At 45.3% G+C, this 12,410-nt stretch overlaps 1 pseudogene; it reads left to right on the forward strand.

The window, feature by feature from the left end:
* The first annotated feature begins 1,779 nt into the window (after positions 1-1,779).
* LOC112484155 lies at positions 1,780-1,880 on the forward strand (annotated as a pseudogene).
* The last annotated feature ends 10,530 nt before the right edge of the window (positions 1,881-12,410 follow it).

Consider the following 12,410-nt stretch of genomic DNA (forward strand, 5'->3'; position numbering starts at 1 on the left):
GCAGCTGCCTCCACCAACACCCAGGCTACATCCACCTCCAAGGCAACAGCCTATTGCAGAGGTTTCTGGGCTTTTCTAGAGAATAACAAACAGGATCCCCTCTCCTTGCAGAATGGCAAGGCTCTAGCCCAGGCCAGAAGGAAAGCCATGTAAAGCTGAGCGTGGTTAATGCCTCTGCAGCCTAGGTGCCCTGTTTATGTAGCGGGGTTTGCACATTTTGTGCAATTGGGCTGGACGATGGTCCCAAAAACAGTGATCAGGTGGAGGAGGGCAGGGAAGAAAGACCAATGGCTTCAGGTGTGGTGTGAAATTGGGCATGAAGGACAGTGAATCCTACGAGGAGAAGTAACCCAGACGGCAAACAAACAGGGAAGGATGGACTGAGACCAAGTTAGGTGGACAGCTCAGCGGTCACAGAGCTCCAACAGAGTCAACAGAGCAACTTTCCCACTGCACCTCCAGAGATTAAAACTTTCCACTAGGGACAGAGTGTTTGGAGACAGCGTGATGTGGCCGTCCCAAGACAGCCTGAAAGCCCACGTCCATAGGGAATGTGACATGCAGTCTTAACCTCAAGAAGGAGCCTCATGCTCTGACTCTAACCAGCACGGGGGTCACTGTAGGACAGAGAGGCCCCTTGAGTCCCCAAACTTCAGCATCCACAGTGGCACCCAGGACCACCAGCTTTACCCACTCTTCCCACAAGGCTCTGTCAACCCCCATCTGCACCCCACACATGGGCTGTACTGGCCTGTTTGGGTATGTCTGTCTGCCTCTAACAAACCTTGCTCACTGTGGCACCTCAGAGCCCAGCAGAAGAGTCCGTCGTTATGAACCTAATGAATACACGAATGGAAAAGAGGAGATGTGTCCATGTTCTTAAGCAAAGAATCACCAGCTTTTGGTCTGAGGAAGAGGAAGTTTTTTTGTTGTTGTTGTTTTTTAAGGGTGGAGGGGAGGTGGCTTACCTGCTAAATCAGGCCCTTTGGAGGTGGGACTCTGGTGCTGGGTGATTATAACACATATTCCTGATTAGGAATCATTGCCCTACAACCGAAGGGTCTCATACTTTAACTGGTATAAGAATCACCAGAGGTTCTTGGTAAAAATGAAGATTTGGAGACACAGACCATTTAGGAAAAGAAATCTAAGAAGTAATATCATCCAGTGGCATCTAAAAGCATGATCCATCCACAGATAAGTGGATAAACAACATACATGTTGATTTTCAATGGGGAAGGACTTATCTTTTCAACAAACGGTGCTCGAAAGCTGAAGGTCTATAATCAAAATAAATTAACCTTAACTCTTATCTCATACGACACACAAAAAATAACTCAAGATGTATCATGGCCAAAACATAAAAGTTAAAATTATAAAACTTCTAGAAGAAAATCTTTGTGACATTGATAGGCAAAGATTTCTTAGGTAGGACACACACACACTAAGGAAGAAAATTGGAAATCTGGACTCTGACAAAATTGAAGACTTCTGCTCTTTGAAATTCATTATTAAGGAAATGAAAAAGGAAAGACTGGGAAAAAAATATCTGCAATACTTACATTCAACAAAGGACTTATACCCGGAATATATAAAGAACTCTTAAAGCTCAATAAGAAGTTAAACAACACCCACTACACACACACCAGACAAAAAAGACGGTATGCAAATGGTCCATATGCACACCAAAAACATGCTCAACATTGTAGTCATTAGGGAAAGGCAAGTTAAACCACAGGAATGCACCTCTATACAGTCACTTAAATAACTCGAATTTAAAAGACTGACAGGGCACCTACACTAACACTGGAATGATACAGAAATTGGCATGGCTCCTGTGCAAGGATGACATGTGACTTCATAAAGCATTCCATATTTTTTAATGACAAGACTTAGGCTGGTAGGAATTATGAAATAACACTTGAGAATAACACTTGGTTTTTAACACTTGAAAGTTAAGAAAATAAAAATTGAAGATTTCAATACATCTACAACTTTATGCCTGATGAAATACCTATACTTTACACGAATATCATTTGGTTCATATTTAGATATTTCTAGAAATAAAAGCAATTGTATTGTCTAATCTCCAACTAATATGAGAGTATCATCTTTGGGCATCGTGTGTCATGAATTTTTACTTTTCTTGTAGAGGAAAAAAAAAAACATTTCTTCACAAGTAAATGTTTTCCAATTAAAGCTGAATATATGGGCATATAATTTATGACACCACACATATGTGACTGACAAAAATCAAGTGTTGGTGACAATGTGAAGTTACTGGAACTTTCTTTCTATACATTGTTCATGGGAATTCAAAACGGTGCAACCACTTGGGAAAAATATTTGATAGTTTCTTATTAAATTGGACAGACGAGTACATTCCACTCCCATTCCGTTCCCACATCTGCTCTAACTCGAATTTTTCATGGAGCCTTTATACCTGCTTTCCAGGTGGGCCCTGCCCTGCACAGCAGAGGGGCACTGTGGATGGTTAGGTCTTCTCCTCTGACCTGGCTCCTAATCCCCTCTTCCATACCCCATGACTGGCTCTTCCTAGGCTTCCATTCTTCAACTTCTAGATTCTCAGTGGTAGACCCCAGGCCAAGGCCCCAGGGCCTCTCTGGACCAAAACTGAGACAATATGAAGCTTCTCACTCTAGCCCCAGCACAACTACCTGGATTTGATCCTGTGTGCCTTGCCTGAGAGAGGCAGCTTGGGATCTCTTCACCCTTATCCTCCACATTTCCCAATAAGCTGGTAAGCCTCCCTCCTTTGTTGAGTAAGGAAGGGCGGGCTTCCGGGAGCAGGCCCAAGCCACAACTGGGAAAGGTGAACCCTGTGTGCTCCAAGTATGCCTCCCATTCCCTTGCTTTTGCAAGGCTGATCCATTCTTTGCCTGTATCATCTGATGGAGTGAGCAGAGCTCCCCATTAACCAGCTGAGCAGGTAAGCCCGTGAGGGATCCCAAGATAGAAAGTCTGCAGTCTGCAGGGCCACAACCAACTTCAGTGCTGCCTCCAGTGTTTGGAAGGCTCAGCGGCCTCCAAGATCTGATTCCAGGAGACAAGGAATAAAGCCACAGGGAAGGAATGGGGCCTTCCGAGGAGCTCGCAATCCTAGAGGAAGAGAAGAACTCTCCCTGGCAAGCACACTGAATGCACCACCTGGTGTCAAAGGCTTGGACTCAGAATGTGGCTTAGATGGGGCCTCCGGGTCCCAAGTACCCTGGTGAGGAACAGCCAGAAGAGTAGGCCTAGACCACGGGCAAACTAGACACTCATGTGTCCCTACCCTCACGAAGCTCACAGTCTGGTGAAAGAGGGAGGTGGACACTACACGAGTAAACAGATCAGAATATAGACAAGCACGCTGTGGTCTGGGCTAAGAAAGGGAGAAACAAGGTCCTGTAATAGACGGAGGGAGGCAGAGAAGTTGGGGTGGTCAGGGAGGGCCTTTCTGATATTTAAAGTACAATACGGAGACGAGATGGAACTGGAATGTAAAGAATAAGCCTAAGGGGGAGTGTGGGGAGATGAGGAGGTGAGGGGAGAGACACAGGTGTCTTAAGGGCAACCAGAAGCCACTGAACGGTTTTAAGCAAAGCAGCAGCAGGATCCCATCTTACGTCTTTTTCTGGGGATATTGCAATTCCTTTTTTACTGAGGAGGAAACTGAGGCCCCAGGTCACTTTGCGGTAAATGGTGCAGCTGGAGGTAGAACAGGTTTCATAGGCCCTAGCTCAGTGAACTTGCCAGTGCAGCCTGCACTTCTCACTTGCCCCTGTCCCAGACAGCAGGAACATGCTGCATGAATAACACCTTGTCGCCTCCAAAAGCTCTTCCCATGCTTATGGGGTTATGGCGCCTGCCTTGACTTAAACTCACGCCGCACCAGGACTCCGCCATGTGCACCTGGGTGTCCAGCAAAAGTTTTCACACCGGTGGCTTCTACAGATGAACTGCTTTCCCGTGCTTCTTCCTCGCCACTTTTCCATCCCCCACAACCACCAGAGTTGACACCTACGCCCATGCCAATAACCACAGGTAAACGTGTTTCTCCCTGGGACACAGAGTTAAACACACAACCACAGAGATGTGTCTTGGGCCCAGAATGGAAGAGGCCAAGGTGCCAGGTATGACAAATCCCCTTGAGAATCCAGCTCGAAGCTCCCCTGAAAGACACCCCTCCCCAAAATAGGCAGAAAGGGTCAGAAACACCCATGCCAAACAGCTGATCCACAAAACCCCCACTGTGCCTACGGCTTTCCCCACCTCAGTCCTTTCTATTTTTATCAGGAGAGTGAGAGGGGGTTGCCAGGCGAGGCCACGCCGCTGTTTATGTCTGAAATTTGAAAAGATGCACAGTGTACTAAGGAGAAGGCGTTTGCATTTAAAGGAATTTCGGAGGAGAATTTCAAACCCAGCGGGGTGAATAGGTGCCTTGTGCTCTGGCTTTTGGCTCTGGAAAGGCCATATTTCCAACCAGGGCATGCAGAGGGGCCATGGATGGGGAGAAAATGCATGGGTGTGAGATTTGGACAGGCAGCGGGACCCAGCTCACCTGGGCACAGGGAACAACGGATTTTCAGACTGTGGGTGCTTGGGGAGGAAAGCCCTTCTGCCCTCCAGTGTAATTTCTACCTCTTCATCTCCTAATTAATTTCTAGACTTTCCTTGTTCTTAAGAAGAACTACCGAATTAATCCCATTCCATTCCAGCCCTTCTCTACTGTGCATCTGTCATCCATCTCCTCTCGATCAGTACGTTTCACTGAGTATTAATTTTTCTCATATATACATATTTGCTTGTTAAGGCTTTAAGTCACTCTAATTTGTCAGTTTTCTGCTTCCTAATAAATTGTAAGTGGCTCTTTGATAGCTGTACAGCTATTATTTCTTTGGCACACACAAAATATAATGACGCACACAAAACGTAAACTAGCTCTGACGTAGCTCTGTAAAGAACATTCTATCCCAATCTAGGCATGGCCCTTATTAAGCCAGGAGTCCTCAAGAAAGCTGGGATGACTTTTAGGGGTCTGGACTTCTGACTTGATCTGAGATCTAAGATGGACCCGATGCCATAGTTCAGTGGTGAAACCTGGCCAGCGTATGTAAGGTCATAGCTGTTTCTTTCATTTGGGGTGACGGGGTGGGGCGCTAGGGGGTAATTGCCAAGAAGCACTAGCCTCCTTTGTGCCTACAGGGGCAAAAAATGCAAGAGTTTTAAAAAAATCATTAGTATTGATTAGGACAAAGTCCTAATACTCACAAGATGCTATTGCCATGCAATTAAACTCTATCTCTGCCTGATGAAAGTTCATTGCTTGACATTTGTATTTCTTCTTCCCCAGAATGCCCTTCTGTGCATCACTTTTCCTTGGCTGTGTCAGGATCCCTGGCATTCTTTCTCTCTGTTTCTCTTAGTAATCTTAATCTTGTACTTCTATCCAGCAGCCTCTCTTCCTCTACCTTTTCTGCCTTTCTATTTTCTCCCTTAATTAGCTACAGTATGTAATTAAAGTGTATGTTCGCATTTGTTGAATAGAAATTAACATTCTCTGTTCTTATACGACAACCAGATGTGTGGAATCTCAGGCTGAGCATTTCCCCAGGCCCCAGGCCAGGATTTCTTTCTACCTGCTGGCTTCTTCCCCTGGATGTCTCTCCACCTCTGAAAACCCAACTTGTCTACAATGGAGCTCGCTGTCTTTTTCTCTCTAAGCCAGGTACCCTTCCTAACTTCCCTGTTGCTGTCACAGGGACGCCCTAGCTCCCAGTCACTCAGGGACAGAAGTTGGAGGTCATCACTGATTCTTTCCTCTCCTCCTCCAATATCCGGTCTCTCTGATTCTTCCTTGCACATGTGCTTTCTTTCCATTTTCACTATCTCCATTGTATGATCCCACCACCTGTAGAAGTTTCACTTGTCCTTCCGTGTGTTGACAAACACCAGATTTTACATTTTTAAATCAGTCATCATCTGATCTTACATAAAACCCCAGACATTTGGCTTCTCAATGAAAATGACAATAACAACTACTACTAATACATCCAGATCCAGAGACACTGAGCCTGAATTCCTCGATGGTGACATTCAATTGGAGTTGGGGAGGAGGGCTGTCCCTTTGGATAGGGCATAAACTCTCTAGTTTGCTTCCAGTTTGAGTGAAAGAAGCCAGACAAAAAGGAATTCTCATGGGAAGATAACGTTTCTATCAAGTTCAGAAATAGACAAAACTGGTCTGTCCCTGAGGTCAAAACAGTGGTCTCCTGGGTGGGTTGTACTGACTACAAGGGGCACAAAGGAACCTTCTGGGGAACTGAAAATATTCTACATCTCGATTTGGTTGTGATTCCAATGGTGTTTATACACGTAAACATTTCACTGAGCTGCACACCTAAGAGCCACTTTATTCTATGAAAATTATATAGCAAAAAAAAAAGGGAAGGAGGAAAAAATGTTGATACAATGCCTAGCTTAATACCTGACACATAGCAGGTGCTCAAGAAATGGTTGTGGGCTTTTTTGTTTGTTTGTTTGTTTTTAAGTATGAGGTCTCTGACACCAGGTAGCCCAGGTTAGATGCCTGGTTCTACTGTTTAGCAACCATGTAAACTTAAGCAGCTTACTACTTTCCTTCCCTCAATTTCCTCATCAGTGAAATGGAGGTAATGAGACCTCATAGGGTCATTGTGAGGTTTAATAAAGTGCTTAGCACAGGATCTGGCATATAGTAAGTGTGAAATGAAATTCTGACACATGCTACAACATGGATGAACCTTGACAGTATTGTGCTAAGTGAATAAGCCAGTCAATAAAGGATTAATACTGTGTGATTCCAGTTATATGAGTTGCCTCGAGTAAATTCATAGCGAGAGAAAGTAGAATGGTGGTTGCCAGGGGCTGGGGGAAATGTGGAGTTAGTGCTTAATGTGGAGTACAAAGTTTCAGTCTGGGAAAATGAAAATGTTCTGGAGATAGATGGTGGGAATCTTGCACAACAAAGTGAATGTACTTAATACTACTGAACTGTACATTTAAACCGATCAATTTTATATTATACGTATTTTACCACATAATAAACAAACAAATATTGCATGATGATGAGGCTGTGCTAGCCCAAAAGGAACTAACATTCCATTTTTTTAAACTTTAGATTTTTAGACTGGACAGAGTACCCTTCAGAATTTTGATAATGTCTATTTTTTGATGACTATTTCAAGACTGGAAAGCTAACAAGTAAATGTCCTAAGAATAAAAGGTAGCCTGGTGAAACACTGCTTTTTTCCCCTTTTATATTCTGAGTTTTATCCCCTTAAAGGAATATACATTAAGAAACCAAATAGATCAAGAGCAACAACTAAAATATCGAGATAACTATTCCCCAGCACTGTACTATCAAATGAGGGCCAAGTTTCACAAGGAAAAGTCAGGCCCGTGTCTCAGCAGATCATTTTCAAAGAATGGAGTTGCTGTCTATCCCTCTTATATTTCATTTCCAGCAAGCATTTGTGGGATAGTGTGTTTGTTCATTTTGTATGTATGCATTTGGCATCTGGACTATGGTGTGTAAAAATCTGGGACAAAAATGTCTCAGAATGATCCAATGTTTATCACTGAAAGAAAATGAAAATGTCAAGCGCAATGTGACAAGGGCAGGGAGAGCAGTCCCAAGAGACTGCTCACTGGAATAAAGGAGGGAGAAGAGAGGAGCCAGTTTGGGTTGAGGTGTCGGAAGCAGCACATTGGGATTCAAGGTGGGGGAGAGAGAAGGTGAGCAGACTCCCAGGAGCCTTTGGGCCTGGGGCTTCCTGGCAAGCATCCTCCTACCCCTCCTACTCCACCAACATTTTCCAGACCTGCTTGGAAAATATTGTAGATGTGATGGTGACGATGATGATAATGATGGTGGTGGTGATGATGATGATGATGAAGATGATGATGGTGATGATGATGATGATGATGATTAGACTCGGGGCCTCTGTAACACCCCACTCACCATCATTCCCACTGTATTTTCGGTGATAAAAACACAAGTGAATCATGAGTAAAGGGCTTGCCATCATTTCTTTTTATAAATGGCAGGGTTCTATTGAAAACAGAATCTGCTGTGAATTCAGGGGGGGGAAAATCAAACTGAATCTTCAAAAACCGAGAGTTTCCTGAAATGTGACCTTCAACTTCTATGTCTTAAGTGACCAGCACTTTCCTGTTACTATACATCATCACTTCATGTAGACCTAGGAGAATTGTAAGTGTTTCATTAACTTACCCCATGTTCTTTATTATTAGAACATTTCCCTCTGAGTTTGTCACTTGCACAGTGTTAAAATAATAAAATGGCACTTTTCAAATGTTCCACTGGTGCTCAGAAGACTCCACTCCCCGGCCCAGTTCTGCAATGAGAAGGCTTTTCTATATCATATTTCTACGGCCCTTTGCTTCCAGAAAGGCCCGTGATGTTGTCTACACGCATTACATATAGCATTTATCATTTCCACACTCCTATGAGGTGAGTATTTTTAGCTTCTTTTACAAACCCAGAAAACAGCACACAGAAGAGAATGTATGTTTTACTCAGGGACATCAAACAACAGTGGAGGGAGGAGAGGGAAGAAAATTAACCATCTTGCACCTTGAGCCAGATAATTTGCTAGATGCTGACACTGCATCTCTTATTCTGATTCTCACGACAATTCCATAGGTAGCTCCATTTTACAGACAGGAAAACCAAGACCCAGAGATGTTAAGCCACTTGTCCAAGGTCCCCGCACCAAAACTGAGGTTCAAAACCCATGCTATTGAACACACTGGGAACCCCCTTGCCCCCCACTCAATTCTGTTTCATTGCTTAAGACAGACCAGAAGCCCTTCCGTGGTGGCCAGCACGAAAACGGCCTGATGACTTTAATTGCCCATAAGTTTCAATACCAACCAAAAATGTGACATACCTCTGAAACACAATAATCTTTGTCTCTTCCGGTAGGAATAAAATGCCCAAATGGTGAGACGGAAGAGTTGCAGGACCTGCGGGCATTCACTGTGAGGTGAGACATGGAGGGGTGGCATGAGAACCTTCCTGAGCTAAATAAAGGCTGTCCTATAAAACTTGGGATGGAAGTGTTATCCCAGAGAGCGGACTGGACTGCTAGGTCGTACAGGGATATTGGATAGATGCTTCAGAGGAATTCTGCAAACACGTTATACTGAACTTAGCAAGGCATTTACATGGTGTCCCATATAAAAGACAGAAACAATTGGTGACACAGATGAAGTGGGAGACTGGCCATCATCTAAGAGTCAGTCTAGTGTGTAGAAGCCAGCCTCCAAGATGCCCCCAGCAATCTCCATCTCCTGGTAGTCACACCCTTATAAGTTCCCTTCCATACTATTTCAAGGCTGGCCCTGTGTGACCAACAGAATCTGGCAGATGTGACAGTGTGTGCATTCCAAAGCCAGGACGTAAAAGCAATGCAGCTTCCACTTGGCCTTTTGTATCACTTATTGTGGTAGAAGCCAGCCACCATGCCATGAGGCAGCTCCACTGGCAGGCCTATGTGGACAAGAAGTGAGGCCACAGGCCAACAGCAGACACCTACTTGCCATCCATATGGGTGAGCCATCTTACACCTGGATCCTCAAGCCCCAGTCAAGCCTTCAGCTGACATCTAACTGCAAACCCATGAGACAGCCCAAGCCAAAAGTGCCTGGCTGAGCTTCTCCCAAATTCCTGACCCACAGAAACCAAGAGAAATATTAAATGACTCTTATTGTTTTAAGTCACTAAGTTTGGGGGTGATGTGTTACTCAGCCATAATGACTGGAATATGAAGCATGGCATCCTAGGAGGGTTGTCTCTAGGGTCCTGCTCTAGAACTCAGTCCCAGGCTATTAAAGATACAGAAATGACACAGTAGTTCTGTAGAAGGTCTGCTGTTGAGAGGAGTAACAAACACATAGAATAATAGAATCAGGATCCAAGATGGTCAGGAGTAGTGAGCTGAATTTATTAGGGTAATTTTTAAGAAAGATAAAGATAAAGCCCCACACTTGGATTTAAAAAAACCATTGTACCAAGACAAGCCGGGGAGGACAAGGCAAGGAGGTGGAAAGGGGCCTGTTTTGTTCATTGCTGAATTGCAGGCATGAGCACCAGCAGGAGCTTCTAGTATTTAGGCTGAGCGCTGCCTAAATACTGGAAACACACGTGACATGGCTTCAGAAGGAAGTCAAACCCAAGGGTATGTCCAAGGAGAATCTGATATTCCAGTGAGAGGGAACATCACAGAGAGGATGTTCTGTAATCTGGTGATTGAATAAGTAGAATCTTGCAGAATGATGATGTCAGCACAGTGCCTGTCAAACTTCAGCAGGCATATGAAACATCTGGCTGATTTTATTAAAATGCAGCTTCTGAGTCAGGAGGTCTGGAGTGGGCCTGAAATTCTGCATTTCGAACAAGCTCCTGGCTGACACTTCAGGTCTGCATACCAGACTTTCAGCAGTGAGAGGTTAGAAGTTGCCCATGATAGCAGATAGTGTCAGGAAGCCTGGAAAAGGCATTAAGCAACTGTAAAGTCTTTGAGTGGAGGAGGGATGAGCAGCATCAGAAATACCATACAAGAAACAGGACTCCTGCATTGAAGAGGGGAGCATCCACGTGCTACCAAGGGCTTTCTGACACTAATGTCCTTTGATTCTTTGAACACAGTCTTTAAAGTGTTCGCTTTCCCATCATCCTGGGTTTTCTGCAGCCTGCTAGAGCAGGTAGGGTGGAATCATGCCAAACTGCACTCATCCATTACCTGGGTGGCCTCTGAGTCTCAGTTTCTTAGTGTGTATAATGGGAACAAAATCCATTTGTAAGGCCATTGTATCAAGCAGTGTCTGGCATACAATTGCGGCCCATTCATTATATGTTTCTTAGCCTCGTTACAAAACTAGATGCTCAATAAACATTCATTTCCTTCAAAGATTAATTACCTAATTAATATTTTTCTTGAAATAAACTGTCCTTCATTAACCTCACATGTCACTGGATATATGTCAGACATGCTCCCATTTTACAGACGGCACGGTTTATCCCCATCTAGAGCATCAGGTAAATATTAGCATGAGAATCCATGACTCCTCCTATTAGAATTTTAAGGATTTTTTTTTTCTAGAATGGTCATTTCCCCCCGGGGCCAGGCATCGGGGGTCAGAAACTAATGAGATTTTTGTCTCATTTCTTTGTCTGAGAGGGAAGACTGTTTCCCCCTGCGGGACTCTGCCGACCATCATATCCGCAGTGCCCAATGTGCTCTGCAATTTAGAGACCTGACCTGGAGAAACAACAGACTCAGGTAGACAAGGGATGAAGCCAAGAACTGCCAACCAATGGAACACCTTACTCACAGCTCCCGGGGACCAGTGGGTGGAGTGGACACAACGCCCTTGCCAGGCTTCACTGCCCTCTGTGCAGGGAAGAGATGGGGGCTAGGTTCCAGACAATGAGCTGGGCAGCAGTCAATCCTTCCCCCTAGCAGAAATGGCCAGTAAAATACCCACACAATTCTGGAGTGGCCGCCCTGGGGAGCTGAGGGACTGCAGTCCCTTTGAACCAAGAAAAAGCTTGATCTGTTATCTCTGTAATGCGCAGCCCACAAAGATTTCACTTCTTGCTCTTCATTCAGTCCTTGACCAATGACGGGGTCAAGCAGCTTCTACCACACTGGCCAAGAGCATTAAATCTTAGCGCCAGGCACCACCAGCTTCCTCCATAAGAACCCTGATGACCACCACCAGCAAGCCTGGATCCCCTAAAAGTGCGGCAGCTGAACCAGCAGCTTGTGCAGCAGAGAGAGCATGACCTTGGGTTTGAATGCAGACCCCACCTTGAGTAGGTAACTCCATCACTCTCTGAGCCTCCTTTTCACATGTGGGTGTGGGGCACATCGGAATATTTATCTCATTGGGCTCTTTGGAAAAATTAAATGAGATAGTAATGTATGAACGTTGAGCTACCAGCTCACAGAAGGTGTTCTAAAGCTGTTGGTTCTTTTATTCTTTTGCCTGGAAACAAAATTAATGAGGGTGCTCTCTGGAGCTACAAGAGTACGGGAGAATTCGTGCTTCCTTTGAGATGCCCTTGGTCTCTCCCGGGTGTAGAAGCCCCTCAGCCTTTCGCCCTGAGGCTCCCAGCCCCCGGCGCACCTTCCGCCGCCACCTAACCTCCTCTCCCCGCTGTCCCCTGCCATCCGGCGCACCCCATCAGCAAAACTTTAGCTTGCTCCTCAGGAGAGTCCTTCCAAAAAGGGGCCTGCGAGGAGGGGGCAGCGTCTTGCCGGCCTCAGCTGCCGACGCCGCGCGGGACGCCCAGGAGCCCGGGGCGGCCCGGCGGGCGGGCCCGGGGCCCCTCGGCC

The sequence above is a fragment of the Pteropus alecto genome, unplaced genomic scaffold, assembly GCF_000325575.1.
Source record: "Pteropus alecto unplaced genomic scaffold, ASM32557v1 scaffold60, whole genome shotgun sequence".
In the NCBI taxonomy this organism is placed as follows: Eukaryota; Metazoa; Chordata; class Mammalia; order Chiroptera; family Pteropodidae; genus Pteropus; species Pteropus alecto.